A 21,480-nucleotide genomic window follows, 5' to 3' on the forward strand; every position below is an offset into this window, starting at 1 on the left:
TTGGCACAATATTAAACATGAATTTTTTTAAAATCCTCAGGTATGAAGAAAAGAAATAACTTGCTAAGCAAAAATAAAGCAATGTCAAAGCAATAAATTGATAATTTTAAAAAAGAGTAATAGATGACCATTAGAGTGTGAGAGGGTCAGAGTATACCAGCTCTGAAGAGTCATACGGACTCGAAACATTAACTGTCTTTCTCTCCACAGACGCTGTCAGACCTGCTGAGTTTTCCCAGCAATTTTTGTTTTTGTTTCAGATTTCCAATATCCGCAGTATTTTTTTTTTATCTCAGAGTGTGTGCATCTGGCTCAGCCTGTCTCAGGGTGCTCATGCAGTCACCCTCACCCACTGTGTGAATGGGTGTGAGTACTTGTTGGTGTGTGGGGGCTCTCTTCCAGTCTCGCTCTTGCTCTCTCTCTCTCTCTCTCCCTCCTTCCCCCCGGCCCGGCAGTGAGTATCTTTACCCAGGGTCAAGCCCCATGACCAGCCTCTTCTCCCCCAGGCCCTGCAGCCAGCCTCTCCCCACCACCAGCCCCTGCAAACAGCCTCTTCTCCCCCAGGACCCCACAGCATCACTCTCCCCTGGGCCTTGCAGCCAATGTCTCTCTTCCCTGGGCCCAGCAGTATCTCTCTTCCCCGGGCCCTGCAACATCTTTCTCTCTCTCCCAGGCCCCGCAGCCAGCTTCTCTCTCTCCCTCCCCTCCCTGAAAACCCCTCTCCCCAGCACACTCAACATCACTGGTGTTCGCTGCTCCTCCAATCCCAGACTGTTTCTCTCCCATATTTGCTTCTGATTGAACCCATAAGTAGCAAACTTTGGAGGGGGCTGGCCTGTGATTGGAAGAGCCGTTCTTTGCAGAATCTTCCACTCCACTTCCCGACATTTTGAAAACTGCCTCCGCGGGCCATGACAGAAGGGCTTTGCGGGCCATGGATTGGTCAAGCCTGGTTTAATCTCTCATCCAACGATCGGCAATTCCACACTCCCTCAGTATTGCGCCAAGAGTGCCAGCCTAGATTTTGTGCTCAAGTCTCGGGAGTGAGACTTGAACCCACAACCTCCTGACTCAGAGGTAAGAATGCTATCACTCAGCCATGGCTAACACCAAATGAGAGCACATTTCGCCTAGAAGAGGCTCTATGATGTTGATTGAAGAAGAGGAAACAAGAGAGCTATCAGGCTACAATTACCAGTGTTATAAATTTTCAAGAGCTCAGTTTAGATAGCATCAGAGAATTTCTTTAGCTTTGTTCCATGGGCACTGTATATTCTTTGATAGAAATTAAAAAGATCAAGTTAAAGAGAGAAAAGAAATTCAGTGTGGTAAATACTGGACATATTTTATTTCTATCCTGAAGTACAATCTGGCTGAATTATTGCTTCACTGAATTGTATGAAAAAAAGGAGATGCAAATACAAGGAAGACAGAACTTAATTATGTATTTAAATAATAATTTCAAATAGATTTTTTTTCATTCATAAACATATAGCACAAAGATGCAAGTCACATTAGAGTTAATCAGCTGTGCCTCACATTATCCCAGCTTTTCTAGTCCATAAATAAAACAAAAAAAAAAACGGCTTCAGGAAACAGTTTTGTGTGAAGGAAATGTCCCTATAAAAGGAAGCAGTGTTTATTTTTATATTGTTTATTTAAAAACTGTATGTAACTTGATTTAACATGTTGTTGCTGTGTTTGTGTTGAGCTGGAGTCAGCAGATTATTCTCTTCAAGGCATAGCCCTGCTTTTATATTTTGGGAGTATTTTATGCTTTTTGAAAAACATTTTTACTGCAATATTACTCTGGCATTTCAGTCTCAGAATCCTATCCTAAGTGGACTTTTGCCACATTCACATTTGACCTGTTATCTCAGTAAATTTGATCATTTACCCAGATTAATCAACAGGAAACCCTTCTTTAGATTTGCTTTATTTAATGTTTCTATGAAGTAATTTCTGCAGGGATCCCCCTCGTGATTTCAAGAAACCCAAAATGACACAACTTTACATTTCAGTAATAGAGGTGGGAAAAGGTTGTGGAGAGCAATGATTTCTGGCTTAGATGAAATGCTTTTGGCAGCAGATCAGATGTGAGGGTGGAAGCTCAGCTTAAACTCAAGCAAGAGGCCAAGATTCCGCAGAATTAAGCTGATATCATTGATTATTTTCTTCCTGTCTCTCCTTGCTGATGTCTGTATCAGTATCTTTCTTGTGCATTTGGCTCTTCCTGGCAACACCACAGAGCAATCAGGTTAAATGTAGAGGAAGAAACAAGAAAGAGACCAGTGACTTATTTTGAAAGACCGAGTGAGCATATTGATTCAGGCTCCCATATCTCTTTAATGTTCATTTGTGAAGCAGGGTAAAATGCCTTTGAGTTACAGAAACTGGCTGAGAGATTTGGCATTTAATATCTGTGCTAAGTACTGATCTAGCAAATAGTTAATAATGAAAAATAAATGAACTATTTAGTATACAAAGCATTTGTCCATATGTCTGATGTTGAAATATCAGTTGTTTTAACTGATGCATTCCATGATTTGTAAAAGATGCAGTCACATGTCAATTACATGGGAAATATTGAGGCAGCGTGTGAGCTAGGAGTACATGATGGAGGATCACCTAATGGAGAAAATGCACAATATATTTGAATTGTTTAAACAAAAATGATGTGTTGTGCCCTCATTCACTAGAGTTGTTGATTAGTGTACTCTTCAAATTAACCATCTCTCCCTTTGATCACAGCTCACCAGTGTTCTATTGAATTATCTTGCTGACACTACATGCACTGAATGATCTTTATCCCACTTTTTCTCCCCTCCTTTCCTACAGAGTCAAGGTCCCTAATGGAGAATGGTAGGACCATGGAAAGATCAAGGATGTGATTCGTTTTGTCACAGCCAAGCCCAACTGTTTCAATTTGTAGGAAAGATCAAAATCAGAGGCCATCAATGTAAGATGGTCACCAAGAAATGAAATAGGGAATTTGGAAGAAACATCTTTACTCAGAGATTGGTGAGAATGTGGAACTCGCTACCACAGGAAATAGTTGAAGTGAAAAGTATAAATACATTTTATGGGAAACTAGATAAGCCTATGAAGGAGAAGAGAAGACAGGGTTATGCTGATTAAGTTATATGAGTAAGAATGGGAGAAGACTTGAGTAGTACATAAACGCTGGAATAGACTGACTGGATCAAATGGCCTGTTTCTATGTTGTATAATTCTATGTAAATATATGTTCCATAGATACAGGCAGCTCTCTGATATTTCACTCAATTGGTCATGCTTTGTGTGTGAGCTTGGCAGGCAGTGCCAGGCAGCTATTTAACCATCGCAACCCTCACATAAAGACTTTAAGTAAGAATGACTTGATATGTGGTGAGACGGGATGAAACTTTTCCCTTCCTTCGCTGGCTGTTGAGGTCAATTGTAGCACCCCAGCTACTGCCCAACAGGGAGCAGTTCCTTAGCATAGACCAGCTGAGCCACCAGGATATAGTTCATTCCCGTAATAAAATTATTCTGATAAGAGTTAAATAATGAAAGATGGGAGGAGGCTCGAGTGGAGGATAAAAACCAGCACCAGCTGAATTGGGCCGAGTGGCCTGTTTCTGTATTGTGTATTCTAATTCGATATCTAGCCCAATTCTGTGCTCACCAAGCTTCCTACCACACTCACTTTCTAATAGGGTTATTGCACAGTGATTAAGAGTGGACTCTCCCAAAATTTGTTCATGTAGCAGCAATTTGAGTGGTCCTACACAAACTAATGCCAATTCCCTTGGGCCAGACAAGGCCACAGGCTGCTACTATGTGGCCCATGTGGCATTCTTCAACAAAGCAGTGCAATGTGAACCAATTTCTCCCCTTCTTGCTGGATTTTATGCTTTCGAGGCCAGGCTCAGTAAGACCACTAGTAGCATCCCACTGTCACTCTAGCTAAGAATAGATGATTCAGTGCGGAATGTGGATTGAAACCGTGATTTCTTGGTTGATAAGGCTCAGAATTGTGCCTGACATTGCTTTAAGTGTCTGCTGTGGCACAGTTGGTAGCATTCTTGGAAAAACTCAGCAGGTCTGACAGCATCTGCGGAGAGGAACACAGTTAACGTTTCGAGTCTTCTGTTGAAGAGTCATACGGACTCGAAACGTTAACTGTGTTCCTCTCCGCAGATACTGTCAGACCTGCTGAGTTTTTCCAGGTATTTTTATTTTTGTTTTGGATTTCCAGCATCCGCAGTTTTTTGCTTTTATATTATGGTGGCATTCTTGTCTCTGACTCAACAGGGTGTGGGTTCATGTTGAGCTTGCTGCTCTTTAGATAAAGGGTGACAGAGTCTCACAATGATGACTGGACACGTCTTATAATTTAGAACTGTCGCCAGGCAGCTTCACACACAAGGAGCACAGATCTGGCATTTCAGTGCCAAGGTCACTGCACACTGTTTCGTGGTCTTCACAATTTTCCACCCGTTCATTTAAATGAACAGAAAATCTTTCAGGTCATAAATCATGCATACTGACCTCTGCAGCCCAAAATTCTGATTTGCAGTACTGTCACTCGAAACCCCTGTGTCGGGAATGTTAAATTGCAAACTTTACCCTCCTGTCAAGCAGTTTCCTCACTGCAGAAGGTGATACACAAATTAGTATGCAAATCCTACATCCTTTTGTAATATGAAATGCAGCACTAATGAATTCCAGATAACTGCTTTGACTCTTAAGTGTTATACAGAAATGTATAATCATTTCTGATTTTCACATGTTAAATTAAAATGTCAATCCTGTAAGCAGTGTAATTGACAATCCCAAACTATAAAGATAAATATTTACAAGACTGTTCTGCTTATAAAATTAAATTGGCAGCATTTAGCATGATTTTTATTTTGGACTGTAAAGTGTATGAGCTACTCAGGAGGGAACTGAGGTGGCTCATTGCCAAAGAATTGGTTTGAAACTTGAGATCTTAGAGAGCTCATTCCAATTTAAATTTAAATTACTGGAAAGGAACTCTGATTCTGTAGCCATAATGCCCTACCAGGTCTCACTGTATGAACGTTGCTCCTTCCTTGGTGCATCCAAATAAGTATCTTTTCCCTTGGAAGTTTATCATTGCTCTCTCTTAAGTAAGGATGACCAAACTTTTGGTTTTCATTGGCCATGAAGTTCTGTGCTGTGAAGCCAAGTGGGTTGAACATTGGGCTTTCTGACCTAAACTCCCTTCAAACACAGCTCCCCACTGATCGGATTGACTATGGCCGGAATTGTCCAGTCCCATTGACGGTGGGTGTTATGGCAGGAGCAGGGTGGGTAGAATTGAGCACGAGGGGCAGAAATCGTTTTCACGCCAGCGTGAATTCACAGCGGGATCGTCCAATGGCATCCACCATGGCGGAATGCGAATCCCACAGGTGGCCGACGTGAATCTGGTTTGCATCCCGCTAATCGGAAGCAAAGTAAGGCCTGATCGGAAACTTCCCACTGTGGCAGATTTACCGTTGCGCTGGCGGGAAAACATCCAAGCAGAAGAGGATGCTAAAGCCCTGCAGCTACCGGACCCTGGAGGAACACATGCGTCATATCCTGGGTGGATCTTCACGCACATGGCTTGGCCATGAAGCAGCTGACGGAAGGTGAGATGTCTCCGTTGATGCTTTGGGCCTGGTATGGAACATCATGGTATTGGCCATGGGCTGCTATGGATAATGGGCGAAGGGGGGTGGCTGGAAAGAGGAAGGTCCAGCTGTGAGTGGGAGAGGAGGATGTATCGGGCGGGGGTGGGGGAGTGGGAGAGGAAGGTCTAGGTCTCAGTGGGAGAGGAGGGTGTACAGGGGGGGTGAGGTTGGGAGAGGGGGTGAAAATGGTGTTGGGGGTGGGAGGTTGGGGGGGCACAATGAAGGTGTCAGTGAGGGGGGAGATTGGCAGGGAGGTTGGGGGGGTGTTGAAGGTGTCGGGGGGGTTGAAGGTCTCAGGGGGGTTGAAGGTGTCAGGGGAGTGAGCTTGGGGGGGGATGAAGGTATCGGGGGTGAGGTTGGGAGGGGGTTCAATGGTGTCGAGGGGAGGAGGGAGTACAGGAAAGGAGGGTGTAACGGGGGTGGGGGAAGCTGCAATGACGGGACGTAGGTATAAGAGGGGAGGAAGGTGTAAGGGAGTGGTTTTGGAGGGGGCATGTGTCCCAGGGGAGGAGGGAGTTCAGAGAGGGGAAGTTGTCTGGGCGTAGGAGGGATAAAGGGTGAAGGAGGGAGTAAGGGTGGAGGAGGGAGTCAGGGTGGAGGAGGGAGTCAGGGTGGAGGAGGGAGTCAGGGTGGAGGAGGGAGTCAGGGTGGAGGAGGGAGTCAGGGTGGAGGAGGGAATCAGGGTGGAGGAGGGAGTCGAGGTGGAGGAGGGAGTCAGGGTGGGGGGAGATGTCCAGGAGAACATGCAAGGGCGGGGGATCTGTGAAGTCAATGACTGCCTCCTGGGGACCCCATGGTAGGAGGGAATGTTGAGTGTGAGAGGGGACAGAGGGAGCCAGTAGAGTGGGAGGGTGAGGTAGTGGTAGAAGGTTGGCGAATGTGGTTGGTGGGGACTTGGAGGCAGACACGGACCCTGGGGGTGGGAAAGAGGATGTTGGGGAAGTCAATGTGGACAGGGGTAGGATTCTCCAGGAGGTAGGGAATGGGTACATTCACCTGGACACCCTGGAATGACCAAGGTTCTGGCTGTGGGGAGGTGGAAGGTGATGCCAGGAGTGATGGAGGAATGGACTTGGGTGACTCGGGGAGGGGAAAGGACGGGGAAGCTAGTCAAGAACTTTACCACCACTATATTTGTCAAATCGAAAGTGAGCTGACCCTTAAGTTGGGTGGGAAAAGGTGCTGCATGGGAGTGTGATCAGTGGGTGGGCAGAGGTGCAGGTCAGCTCAGATGGACAACGGAAAGAGAACCCCAGCAGGCAACATTGAAAATGCTCGGGATAGTTTTTTAAAATTTATTTATGGGGTGTGGGCTTCGCTGGCTAAGCCAGCATTCATTGCCCATCCCTAATTGCCTTTGAGAAGGTGGTGGTGAGCTTCCGTCTTGAACTGTTGCAGTCCATGTGGTGTAGATACACCCACAGTGCTGTTGGGGGGAATTCCAGGATTTTGACCCAGCGACAGTGAAGGAATGGCGATATATTTCCAAGTCAGGATGGTGAGTGACTTGGAGGGGAACTTCCAGGTGGTGGTGTTCCCATGCATCTGCTGCCCTTGTCCTTCTAGGTGGTAGCGGTCATGGGTTTAGAAGGTGCTGCCTAAAGAGCCTTGGTGATTTTCTGCAGTGCATCTTGTAGATGGTACACACTGCTGCTACTGTGCATTGGTGATGGAGGGAGTGAATGTTTGTGGAAGGGGTGCCAATCAAGCGGGCTGCTTTGTCCTGGATGGTGTCAAGCTTCTTCAGTGTTGTAGGAGCTGCACTCATCCAGGCAAGTGGGGAGTATTCCATCACACTCCTGACTTCTGCCTTGCAGATGATGGGCAGGCTTTGAGGAGTCAGGAGGTGAGTTACTCGCCGCAGGATTTTTTGGTCCTAAAGCTAGCACCAACAACATCTGAAAAGGTGAAATTGACACCACAGAGCCCACTAAAAGATGATGGGCAGCTTTCTTCATTGTCAGCGAGAGTACGTCACTTCACCACTGGCTGCAAAATTCAGATCTTAATCTTAAAATTAGAACTAAGCTAGCAGTTAATCTCCAAAAAGGTATTCACATAAAAGAGCCAATATTTTTCTAGGCTATAATGGAACAGATGGCTGGTATAAATTTCTCCTGATTTTCAACACTTGTATTGAAGAAATGGAAGTGAAATCAGGAGATGTATAATAGGCAGCTGATCAGAAATTAATGAAATGAAATGAACATCCTTCTGATGTTCCTCTTCCCTGGGTCACCACATGTGCTCAAGCTGTCTTCCACACACTCTATTTCTCTGACTCAGCCGTCAACAGTACCACTGCTTCACATGCCCATATCAAAGAGTTACAGACCTTCAGTCATCTCTTTCGACCTTCTTGTCTCTTGCAAGTGGTTCTCACTTTAAATCTGCTTTCTGCAGCTTTTGTCTCTTTAAACCTGAAGCATGGAGCCTTTTTTTCTGCCCCTCACTCTTAACTTCACTTAACAGGACTTTTTCCAGGTTCCTGTCCTTCCTTTGACTAGAAGGTCATCTTTGGACTTTCTCTTCTTCCACTCCCCTGGATTTTGATGTTTTCCTTTAGCTTGGGACTGGCTATCTGTCCTCTTTGCTCCAGTCTGTCCTGGCCGCAACTTTCAGAACCAACTGCACTCAAACATCTTCCAAAATAACTGTTGTTTCTCTTCTTCTGTGTGTCTCTGTGGGAGTGATCTGCTTCTCTGGGTCCCTGTTGCTAGGCAACAGTCCAAACTTTCTACCCTTGTAAGTTTACCTTCTCTTTAGGGGTCCTAAAACTCCTCATTAGAAATGCAAGCATCTTTCTAAAGTGAAACTAAAACTCCATTTGATCTTTCTTAACACACAGATACAGAAATACAAATCAAACCAACTTTAAAGCTAAAATTCATTCCTAACACCCACAAATATCAATATAACTTACTTAAGCTATCTCTATTTCCTAGCACCGCACAGTATCATTTGAAGGCCTTAGTGTCAGTTTTCATTTACAAGGCAGACAGCCTCGATGCTGTCTCCGAGGTGACCCTTACTCATCTCTGGGTCATGCCTGGTGTGATTATTTTGGTGATTTACTCCAAATGGCAGGTTTTGACATGACAGCAGCTCTGATTTTCCATTCAACATGCCCAGCTCCTGTAAGAGAAAGGTCCCATTATTAAAACAGAGCTTGAAAGAAGCCTTTCCTTGTTGGTAATTACTGACAAGTATTTTACCATCTCTTGTAAGGACTTAGAACGTTTAGCTGCTTGCAAGTGATTACTGAGTATAGATCCTGACTGCAATGAGCTTGTCTCTTTAAATAAGCCCACGTATATGTATTGCTTCTATTTATTTAATATTCTTTTCTTCCTCTCTCTATCTTTCTGCCCTCTTCTCCTGAAGGTGCTATGTTATGTTCATGCCAGATGTCCTCTTGTCCCCTTTTAGGCTGCTTCTGCTTGACAGCTGTCTTCAAACCAACTGAACTCAAACAGCTTCCAAAACAAACCTGCTGTTTCTTTTCTTCTCTGTGTGTCTCTGTGGGAGTTACCGGCCTCTCTGGTCCCATGTTGCTAGGCAACAGTCCAATCCTTCTACCCTTGTTGTTTACTTCCTCTTTTGGGGTCGTAAAACTCTTCATTAGAAATGCAAGCACCTTTCTAAAGTGAAACTAAAACTCCATTTGACCTTTCTTAACACACAGATACTGAAATACAAATCAAACTTAAACTTTAAAGCTAAAACTCATTCTTAACACCCACAAATACCAATATAACTTACTTAAACTATCTCTATTTCCTAACAATGCTTTTTACCTTTATTGCCTCTCCAGTGTACATCTTCAGCTGAGCCGTGGTTTGCTCCAGATTCAGTGGCTGGGTACCATCACTTAGGTATTTAAATGTTCTCCTACCACTGTGGTCGATGCTCCTGTGTCTACCTCCATTACTTTCTGTTTCTCATTCACTTAAAGGGTAATTAGTTCAGTTTTTACTGTTTTGACATTGTTTAAGGAATAGATATCAGTATCAGCAGCTTCTGGTTCAGTTATATAGTGCACTTCAATCATCTTGGTCTGCCGTCTGTTTGGCTGTCTCGATTTCACCCTGCATTGCTTTATAACATGCCCTTTTTTGTGACAGTAGTGGCATTCTGCCTCTTTAAATCTGCAGGTTTCCGGTACATGGTTGCCCCATATCGGTAACAAATTAATTTCTGAATCGCTAGTGAGATGCTTCCAATCTGCCATTTCATTTCTCGCGCAGCGATCTTGCGGCTGTCTCCCTGGGTTTTGAGCCACACCCGGCAGTAGGTTCCTGCCCCAACTGAAGAACGGCATCTTGTTGGACTCTCTGCAAAGCCTGCAAGTCCCTCTCAGCACTCTCCATTGCTAGCGCTATTTCCATGGCGCACTTCAGATCAATATCAACTTCTGCAAGTAAACGGTGCTGAATGGCGCCATTGAGTACACTACAAGCCAAACGATCTCACCACATGTCATTGAGAGTATCTCTGAAGTTGCAGTGCTCAGTCAACTTTTAACTTCCCGATATAAGTTGCGATTGACTCACCCGGGCTCTTCCTCTGGAGTTGAACTTAAATCGCTGCATTCTTACCATTGGCTTCAGCTGAAAATGTGTCTTCACAAGGTGTACAAACTTGTTAAAAGATTTAGAATTGGGCGTGTTCGGGGCCATCAGACTGCGGATGAGGTTATAAGTCTTGCTCCTGCAGACACTTAAATAAATTGCTTCCTGCTTCTCCTCCTCTGTTATTTCATTTGCCACAAAATAAAAACCTAGGTGCTCTATGTACTGACTCCAGCCTTCCATGGACGAGTCATAAGGCTCGATTTTGTGTGGCATGTCTGGTGAGTATAATTTTCTTTCTTCCCTTAAGAATTGATGTACTCACATTCACAAAGCAAGATGCAGTGTCGGAGCTATTTGTCCTCATTGCCAATTGTAATAAACTCGGTGTACTGGACAGGTTTCTTACTTGAAACAGATAACTTTATTTACAGAGCTCGTTTAGAAGCTACATGCTTGAACCAGGTTCACGACTAAAAAGCTCCACCCCTAAGACTACCTGCACATAGGGCTGATTCATCAATACATGACTCCTAAAATGGCAGGAAAGGTTTTACCCACATTCACTACATATATGTAGTGTAGTGTATATGGGAACATATTCAGGAGCATTATCAGGAAAAAACTGATACTGGGCCACATAAGGTGATATTAGCAGGGACAAGAAGCAGAGCACAAAGATGTCAGCTGGTTGGTTAGTGGAGGGGGAAAAGCTATCCAGTTACCCCTGCTGGAAGTCTGGTGGTGTAGACATTAAACAAGGATAGATAAGGGCTTGCATTGACAGACTGTATATCTAGACTTACACATAAAATAATGTTTATTCAAGGTACAAGAGAGGACACCTGATACAAAAAGAACTGGAGCCCTGCTTCAAAAAGAGACGGAAAAAGTGATAAGGCATAGGGGGAAAACAAGTGTTAAACAGCAACAATGTTAATCATCCTAACCCACATAAACATCATTGCATTGACTCATGTTGACACTTGCCAATTTGCAATCAGCAGATGGAGAAAGGATATTACAAATCATACAGTGATACAGCATAGAAGGAGGCCATTTGTCCAGGTTTTTGAAAGAGCTATCCAATTAGTTCCTCTCCCCTGCTCTTTCCACATAGCCATCTAATATTTTTGCTTCATATATTTATCCAGTTTGCTTTTGAATGTTACTATTGAATCTGCTTCCACCATTCTTCAGGCATTGCATTCCAGGTCACAACAACTCACTGTGAATAAAAATGTTTCCTCATGTTTCCCCTGGTTGCTTTGCAAATCCCTTTAAATCTGTGTGCTCTGGTTACCAACCCTTCAGGCACTGGAAACAGGTTCTGCTTACTTACTCTATCCAAACCATTCCTGGTTTTGAACACCTCTATCAAATCATCTCTTAACCTTGTCTGGTCCAAGGAGAACTATCTCAGCTTCTCCAGTTTCTCCACATAACCAAAGTCCTTCATCTTGAGTACCATATAAAGCTCGGAGGAAGAGTTGGGTGAATTCCAATCTCACACCCAACTCTGAAGAAGGAGTGAAACCACAAAACTTGAGGATTCTGAGCATCTAGATAGCTAATATGTAGGTTCTTTGTGTTCAGTCATTCAGAGGATTTTGTTACACTTCAATCAATAACTAGTCTCTGTTTAGCTCACTTGGAGGAGTGAATGGAAGAATAAATGTAATTTAATACAATACCATAGTTTAGATTAAATTAAGTCAGCATGTGTGATCAGATACTTGTCATTTTTTCATCACTTCTCTGCAAGCATCTCTGATTGACAGAGACACAGACAACCCACTTCTCTCTGGGTTATCTTCCTCTGTGAGCTGTACTATTTGTGATGGCCCACCTGAAATTCTGTCATTCTCCCTTACATTTTGTGCTCTTCTGCTACAAGGACCAATGGACACAATGTATTTGGTGAGGGTGACTATGAGACAGATGCATCACATTGCCAACAGTGGATGGATAAACAGGGAGGTGATGAAAGTGAGTGCTGGGTGCTGCTGAAAGTTAATTGAGTGTGAGGAGTGATGTGATGGAGAATACTCAGTAAGAAAGAGTGAAAGGGGAGGAGATAAAGCACAGGATGTATTTGAATCAGTAAATATATTAACCTTTCCTAACCTGGTTCAGATATTTAACTATTTTCTGCATTGCTTCCAAGACCTGGGCATAATGCTCATGTTGTTCACCTCCTTGGCTATCTCCAACCACACCTTCTGGGCAAGAGCAGCAAGTTTCTTCCTCCCATACGTCGAGGAAAAGTGTGCCCCCCCCCCCAAGTAATTTCAGTGAGGCATCATTGACTCCTTTGTTCTGTGTCCACCATCCATCATAAATGCACCCAATTTGCATATGTGGGCTGTTCCTTGAAATACAGCTGTTATTGCATCATGCAGGTGTGTAACATGTCCACTGCACAGCTTGGTGACGCAAAACATGGAAGTCAAAACAAATTGATACAATTGAGCTGAGGTCACAACTTCCAACCTGCTTATTTGACTTCCAGGTATCCCCACACAATCCTGCCCCCACCCTATATGGAAACCATGTTCAGATTAATGTCAGGGCCACTGCCTATTATTGCCCCCTCCATGTGACAATGCCTTTGTAGTGCTGACACTTGCTTGAAGTAATACGGATTTATTTTTTTCAGGTGAAACTTGGGAAAGATGCAACCTTGGAGGAAAAAAACAGTTGAAATGAAACCTGACTGCAGTGGGGACTGGTTCAGGTATCTCTAAATCTTAAGTGACAGGGTAATTATTTGGTTTATGTTTTAAGTGACAATTTAATTATTTGGATTATGGCTTTAAGTGATGACTCAACTATTGGGTGTGACATAGTTACTACAGGAAATTGGTTCCCATATATAGATAGGCAAGTTTCACCAGTCAAACCCTTGAGCTTTCTGATGATTCATTTGCTAAAACTAACACTAAGTGATGTGCAGTCAGCTCTAATCACAGTTGATTACTAAATTGGCAACCACTGATCTCAGCTTTGAGAGAACCACCATGTGCTGGAGGTAGCAGCATTCTGGCTTTTGGAACAGTTCATTAGCATTTATATAAAGAAAGAGAAGGTTCTTGCATTTATATAGTATCTTTCATACCCTTAGGATTTCCCAAAGTACTTCACAGCCAATGAGGTACTTATTTTGAAAAGTAATCACTTTAGTAATGTAGCCAGTCATAGTTCAGTAAGGAGCCACAGAGGTGTCAGCTGTGGCTCAGTTCATAGCACCCTCGCCTTTGAATCAGAGGGTTGTGGGTTCATGTCCCACTCCTGGAAACTAAGAACTGTGATTGTACTCGAAAGAGTTGCAATCTGTGACTGTTGATAACTTGAAAGAGTTTCAGTAAGGAGCCACAATCAGCAATGAGGCAAATTATCACATCATCTGTTTCAATGGTTGTGGGATAAATATTAGTCAGGCACCGGGAGTACACCTTGCTCCTTATATTCAGGTGTCAGCTGTGGCTCAGTTCATAGCACCTTTGAATCAGAGGGTTGTGGGTTCATGTCCCACTCCCGGAAACCAAGAACTGTGATTGTACTTGAAAGAGTTGCTCCTTATATTACATATGGTGTACGGGGTGCTCAGGGAGTAATGGGGAGACTTGTCATGCTTTGAGTTGTTTGCCGGCTTTGGTCCCCACCCAGCTCTCAACTGTGGCTCCTCAAAGTTGCTTGCATGTGGCAACGGCCACACCACAGGAAACCGCTTCGACAGGCCGGATAAAACAGGCGAAGGTAGCTAATGAATCTCAAACCCTCAGAGTTTGGGATTTGCCTATCTCTAGCATGCAAAACTGTTTTGGCGAACTGGGCAGAAGAAATCACTTGATTGACTCAGTGGTCAAGAAGGAGGTCCAGCATAGCGCTGTGGAGCGTGAAGAGCTTGACATGGCAAAAAAGACATGGTCATCCACTGCAGAAAACAAGTCTTCAGTTGTAATGGTTCTCCTTGCCACTGTACCCAGGCTTCTGTGGCCAAGAGAGTGAAATTGCTCCTGTGCAATTGTTCTCCCACTTTAAAAGTATTCTCATGCAGGTTCTTGTGCAAACTCATCTTTGTTTCTTTCTTCCAAAGTTCTGCAGCATTGGAGACATGGCAAAGCGACAGGTGGAGGTGACCACTAGCAGTCATAGTCACAAACCTTTTTTTTAATCATTCATGGGATGTGTGCATTGTTGGCTAGGTCAGCATTTATTGCCCATCCCCAATTGCCCTTGAGAAGGTGGTCGTAATCTGCCTTCTTGAACCGCTGCAGTCCATGTAGTGTGGATACACCCACAGTGCTGTTAAGGAGGGAGTTCCAGGATTTTGACTCAGCGACAGTGAAGGAACGGCTATATATATTTCCAAGTCAGAATGGTGAGTGGCTTGGAGGGGAACTTTGAGGTGGTGGTGTTTCCATGCATCTGCTGCCCCTGTCCTTCTAGGTGGTAGCAGTCGTGGGTTTGGAAGGTGCTGTCTGAGGAGCCTTGGTGAGTTGCTACAGTGCATCTTGTAGATGGTACACACTGCTGCCACGGTGCGTTGGTGGTGGATGGACTGTATGTTTGAGGATGTGGTGACAATCAAGCAGGCTGCTTTGTCCTGGATGGTGTCAAGCTTCTTCAGTGTTGTAGGAGCTGCACTCCTCCAGGCATGTGGAGACTATTCCATCATACTCCTGACTTGTGCCTTGTAGATGGTGGACAGGTTCTGGGGAGTCAGGAGATGAGTTACTTGCTGCAGGATTCCTAGCCTCTTGTAGCCACAGTATTTATATTGCTAGACCAGTTCAGTTTCTGCACATAGGTGGCCCTTGGACTAGTGGCTGCTCGACTCTGTACACAGGGCAGCAGAGGTGTTCGGCAGCATCCAGGGTAACTGGGCAGCTCTCTTTAGGACAGCACTGCTCACCCTTTGTGAGGAAAGGGGTTAGAAAAGGTACAAAGAACTAGCATGCTAACGCATCAACATTACAACATTGAGTGAGACAAGTCTCGCTGATGAGGGCTCACTAAAGGAGGATGGAGGTGGCTACACTTTTTTCTGGAAGGCAAAATTGGAGAGTGAGGACAGGGTACATGGTGTAGGATTCGCGATCAGATCATCTCTGATGAAAGACATTACTACACTTCCTGTTGGGATCAACAAGCGCCTCATGAAGTTGCATTTTCCACTCGACCGAACACGCCACTTGACCATCGTCAGTGCTTACGCACCAACTCTCAACAGCTCTGAAGATGTGAACGAACAGTTCTATGATGATCTCAGTCGACTCATTAAGTTCACGTCTGTCAATGATAAGCTCATGGTCCTGGGAGACTTCAATGCCCATGTGGGAAAGTCAAAAATAAGCGGAGAGGAGTTCTGGGTAATCATAGGGTTGGAAAACCTAACAGCGATGGCCTGTTACTCCTGAGTAAATGTGCTGAGCAGCGATTCTTTGCATTACCAACACAAATGTTCAGACAAGTTGATAAGTACAAGGCTACTTGGATGCATCCAAGGTCAAACAGTGGCACATGATCAACTACATCATGGTACATCCGAGGGATCTCCAGGGTGTACGATATAGTCGTGCAATGCGAGATGCAGAATGTTGGACAAATCACAGACTAATCAGGGCAATTCTCAACTTGCAAATTGCTCCAACTTAGCACAAGCGACCAAAGGTTGTCAGAGCTCTTTTCAGTACGGCTAAACTGAGTAACATCGCTTGCTACAGCCACTTTTGGAACACAAATGATCTAAAACTCAAAGCTAGCGTACCCCTAGTTGAAGACTGTATCAAGGAGTGGAGCAGATTTAAAGACATTGGGCTGAATTTTGCCGTTGGTAAGCGGGGGCGGGGCCCGCTCACCGATGCTTAAAATGACACGGGATGACATCGGGGGGAACCCACGACATCATCCCGCCCCATTTAAATTTTCAGGAAGGCGGGCCCGGAGCGAAATCAGCTGTCCGCCCGCCAACCTGTCAATGGCCAATTGAGGCCATTGACAGGATCATTAAAACAATTAAAGGACCTGCCCGTCCAACCTTAAGGTTGGTGGACAGGCCAGGAGCCCCGGCGGGGAATAGAAAAAACATGAAACCTCATCCGCCGGCGGGATAAGGTTTCATGTAGGGATTTAAAAAGTTTAATAAAGTTTTAGTGTAAATTATGAACATGTCCCATCTCATGTGACATTGTCACATGAGGGGGGACATGTTAAGGATTTTTTTTCTATTTTTAATGTTTTTAGAACTGTCAGCACTCTCCCTGAGGCAGCACTTAGCCTCAGGGAGATGTGCGCTCTTTTGTGCACATGCGCAAAACAGCGCACTCTCGCTTTTGGGGAATTCCCCCCTGCCCGCACAGGAAGCGCATAGCGCTTCCCGCCGGATGTCACACTGGGCGTGCCTTAATTGGCCCGCCCATGTAATACGGTGGCGGGGCCCACTTCGCTGGCAGGGATCGGCTCCCCGCCCGCCGGATATTGGGTCGGGCCCACCCACCCGACAGGCAGAAAATTCTGCCCATTATCACTGAAACAGCAAACACTGTTCTTGGACCGAAGAAGCGAGTGCTTCAGGATTGATTCAATGAAAATGACAAAAACATCTCTCAAATCCTGCAGGTCAAAAATAGAGCATATATGGAGTGGCAGAACAAGCCAAGCTCCACCTCCAAAAGAGACAAGTTTTGACACCTGAAGAGCAAAGTTCAGAAAGAGCTGCATGAGGTAAGACAGGTGGTGGGAAAAGAAAGCTGAAGAATTACAACAATATGCAGACCCCCACAACTCAAATGTTCTTCAGTTCAATCAAATTATACATAGACCTCCTAGCACAGGCTGATCCACATCATTGCGCTCAGCCAATTGGTCGTCCTTGATCAAAACTAAGGCATAAATAAGAGACAGATGGGCGGAACACTTCAGCAGCCTGCTGAACAGACCATCCACCATCAACCCCACAGCCCTCAACCAGATTCCTCAGCAACCAGAAATACCTGGAAAAACTCAGCAGGTCTGGCAGCATCGGCAGAGAAGAACAAAGTTGACGTTTCGAGTCCTCATGACACTTCAACCAAACTAAGTAAAAACTTTTACTATTTTTACTTAGTTCTGTTGAAGGGTCATGAGGACTCGAAACGTCAACTTTGTTCTTCTCCGCCGATGCTGCCCGACCTGCTGAGTTTTTCCAGGTATTTCTGTTTTTGTTTTGGATTTCCGGCATCCGCAGTTTTTTGTTTTTACCCTCAGCAACCAGTCCTTGCCTCCTTCTGTTGATGAGATCAAGAAGGCCATTAAACAGATGAACTCAGGCATGGCTTCAGGAAAAGATGGAATCCTAGTGGAAATTTTCAAAACAACAGGCCCTGACATGATAGTGGTCTTCCATGATATCCTCTTGTGCATTTGGAATGAAGAAAAAATGCCAAATGACTTTCACAATGCCATGAACATTGCTCTCTACAAAAACAAAGACAGCAAAGCAGAGCATAGCAACTACAGAGATATCTCACTTCTATCCATAGCAGGAAAATTCTTTGCTCAATCATTCTGAACAGGTTATCAACTTGCTCAGTGTGGCTTTCGACCAGGTTGCAGCACAGTGGATTACAATGTTCACTGCGACCAGGTCGCAGCACAGTGGATTACGATGTTCACTGCGACCAGTTTGCAGCACTTTGGATTACGATGTTCACTGTGACCAGGTCGCAGCACAGTGGATTACGATGTTCACTGTGACCAGGTCGCAGCACAGTGGATTACAATGTTCACTGCGACCAGGTCGCAGCACAGTGGATTACAATGTTCACTGCGACCAGGTCGCAGCACAGTGGATTACGATGTTAACTGTGACCAGGTCGCAGCACAGTGTATTACGATGCTCACTGTGACCAGGTTGCAGCACAGTGGATTACGATGTTCACTGTGAGATAAATCTAAGAAAAATGCCTCAAGAAGAACATGGCCCTTTACTCCATTTTTTGTTGACACAGTCAACAGGGAGGCCCTCTGGAGGATCCTGGAATGGCGTGGTTGTCCAAAATTCTGTCAAGATCATACAGCTGCTCCATGACAGAATGCAGGCCAGGTCCTTATAAATATTGAATCATCAGCTTTCTTTGAGATCTCGAATGGAGTTAAGCAAGACTGTGTTATAGCACAAATTTCTTTAACCTATTCTTTACCTGTATCCTTAGCCATGCTATCAAGGAACCTGAAGATGTCTTGATGGCTCATTCTTTCACCTACAACGTCTCAGTGCAAAAACCAAAACTTCTGAGAACCTCATCCAGAAAGTTCTTTTCAGCAACGATTGTATTTTAATGATTCACAAAATGAGAGATTTGCAGATCATCATTGACAGATATTCAGAGGCTTCAAAGCTGTTTGGATTGTGCATCAGTCTCGGAAAGAGGGAGATTCTATACCAGCCCTTGCCAAATTCCAGCATTGTTCAACCAGACATCTCCATCGATGATACAAAGCTGAAGAATGTTGATAGTTTCAAACACCTTGGAGCCATTATCTCCAATGACAGTTCTCCTGATAATGAGATATCAGCTAGGACTAGCAAGGAGAGCCAGGTGCTTGGAAGGCTTTGCATTAGAGTAGCAAACCACCACAGCATTAGACTGTCCACAAAGATCAAGATGTCCAACCCTCTTGGCATTACTTCCTTCCTCTATGGCTGTGAATCCTGGACTTTATACCGCAAACACATAAGACAGTTGGAACAATTTCCCATGTGTACTCTTCGCTACATCCTCAGAATCCACTGGCAAGACCAGATCACAAATCTCGAAATCTTAGACCGAGTCCAGACAACAAGTATTGAGGCAGTGTTCCTGGGAGTGCAACAGTGCTGGGTAGGGCATGTAATTAGAATGGAGGGCCATCGCATTCAGGGACAGTTGCTATTTGGAGAGCTAGCATCTGGCAAAAGAAACCAAGGCCAGCTGCACAAGCACTACAAAGATATGCTTAAGGGAACAGCTGAAGCGGTGCAACATCAAACGTAATGAACTGCAAGAATCACGTGAGAAGGAACCCGCTGGAGAACCCTGATCCATAGATTTTCTGTCACCTTTGAAAAGGATCGACATCAATGTCTAATTTCTGCCCATGAACAATATCATAGAGCAGCATCTCTCCATGTCACAACATAAGAGTTCCAATGCCCCAACTGCTTCTGACTCTGGGCATCCAGACTGGGACCACATAACCATCTCCATGTTCATCGTTGATGAGTCTGCACATCCATCACCTCCTTCGAACTTGAAGGACAACCGTCATCATCACAGCACAGAAATAGGTTATTCAGCCCAACAGGTTCAGGCCAGTCATATAAGCCTTCTCTCACTCCTCTACATCTAACCCAATCAGTATAACCTAGTCATATTTCCCTCATACATTTATCAAGCTTTCCCTTAAATGCATCTGTGTTAGACATTTCAACTGTTCCTTGTGATAGTGAATTCCATATCCTAATCCTTCTCTGAGTAAATACATTTTTCTCTTTGTTCAAATAGTTTCATGGGATCTTTTATGCCCACCTGAGAAGGCAGACATCTCATCTGAAAGATAACACCCCTGACAGTAAAGCACTGCCTTAGTAATTGTCCTGAAGCACCAGTCTGGATTATGTGTTCAAGTCTCAGATCAGGATAAATGCAGAGTAAAGCTTCCTTTAATCTGCCTCAGCCCCAACCTCAGAAGAGTCCAATTGTCACATTCTTCCAATTCTCACGCTAGCCATTGGGAAGCCTCCATGAATTAAGTTGCCAATTTAAGGCCAAATTATGGGCAGTATTGTGGGGTAGGACCATTCCCATTGAGAACTGCATTGAGACTAGCCCAAATCATTTCAACATGGACTCTGTAAGATTCTTACAGGAGCTTTTTACTTGCTCTGGTCCAGATTACAGCCTGGCCCAGAAGTGAAAGGTCATTGTTTAATGTAATGCACCACACATCCATCATGATTACGTGAGTCCATACTTGTCATGGAGCAAATCTGGGAATATTCCTCTCTAAGTGCGGTAGCGGGTGGGAAAAACAACATTTTACCATTTAGCCGCAATGTCGGCTTTTCACGCCATATTGTCCCAATCCCGCCTCATTAATCATTCATTCCCAAGAAACACGCGGTTTCGCTGGTGGGCGGCCTCTGATTCGCCAGCCACATTGTCAACCCATTGCTTCCTCAGGCAGGGCACCAGATTTAAAGTAAAGTCACATGCACGCCTCTCAGTGATTCCAGCCCAGGACTGCTGTACAGAAGACAAGACCCCAAAATGCAGGAAGACTGCAGCCCCCCAATTCAGTGACGCATCCCTGAGGCACCACTGGAGCCAATCACAATGTCCTCAACCCCCGCTCTGGCTGCAGGAGGCCAATGATGTCACTACTCCGGCTTGAGAGGTAGTGGCAGAGGTGGTCAGTGCCAATGCTGCACAGAAGAGGTTGGCCATCCAGTGCAGAAAATGGATGAATGATCTCATCCATGTCACCAGGGTAAGGCAACCATCTTATCACCCTAAACTCACACACTCACAAGGCCATCACACATTCACTGGCATCTCACTCACTACCAGCTCAAGAGGCATCACCACTCACTCTCTCAAACACACCCTCACATCTCTATCTGGCTTCAACTCCTCTGGAGACTACCTCCTCAGCCCTCACCCTCTGAGGCCACTTGCACAGATCAACATGTGTCCCCACACACACCCTGGGATACCCTCCTTCCCCAGTAATTCCCTCACCCTACAGCCTCTTCCCTTGCCGGAGACCACTTCTCCCCCTTCCCCAAGCAAGCCATAGCTCTGCAGCCATTGAAAAGCCACCCCTGCCTCATGGCTGGTCTCCAAAGTAGAGGCCCGCTCATGAGCACCCTAAAAGTGATGTGGCACTGATGACTGTAAGTGCTGCCTGAAGCAAGGTAGTCAAACAAGCCTCAAGGTCCCAAGTGAAGTGCAGTTCGCCAAATGCATGTCACTTATGTTCAGTTGTGAAACACGTCAGCATGCAATCACGCCAACGTGCGTGTGGGGGAATGATTCCGACGAGCAGGGCTTATAATGGTATGCAGATTAAAATGAAGTTCCCGATGTGCAGTGGTGGGAAACGTGGTCAGCCATTGACGGTTGCAGCAGACGATTGGAAATTGGTTTCACAACGTCGTGAAACTGATTTTTCGCCTTCCCGCCATATTGTCCACTCAA

This window comes from Cetorhinus maximus, chromosome 15 (assembly GCF_964194155.1).
Source record: "Cetorhinus maximus chromosome 15, sCetMax3.hap1.1, whole genome shotgun sequence".
Taxonomy (NCBI): domain Eukaryota; kingdom Metazoa; phylum Chordata; class Chondrichthyes; order Lamniformes; family Cetorhinidae; genus Cetorhinus; species Cetorhinus maximus.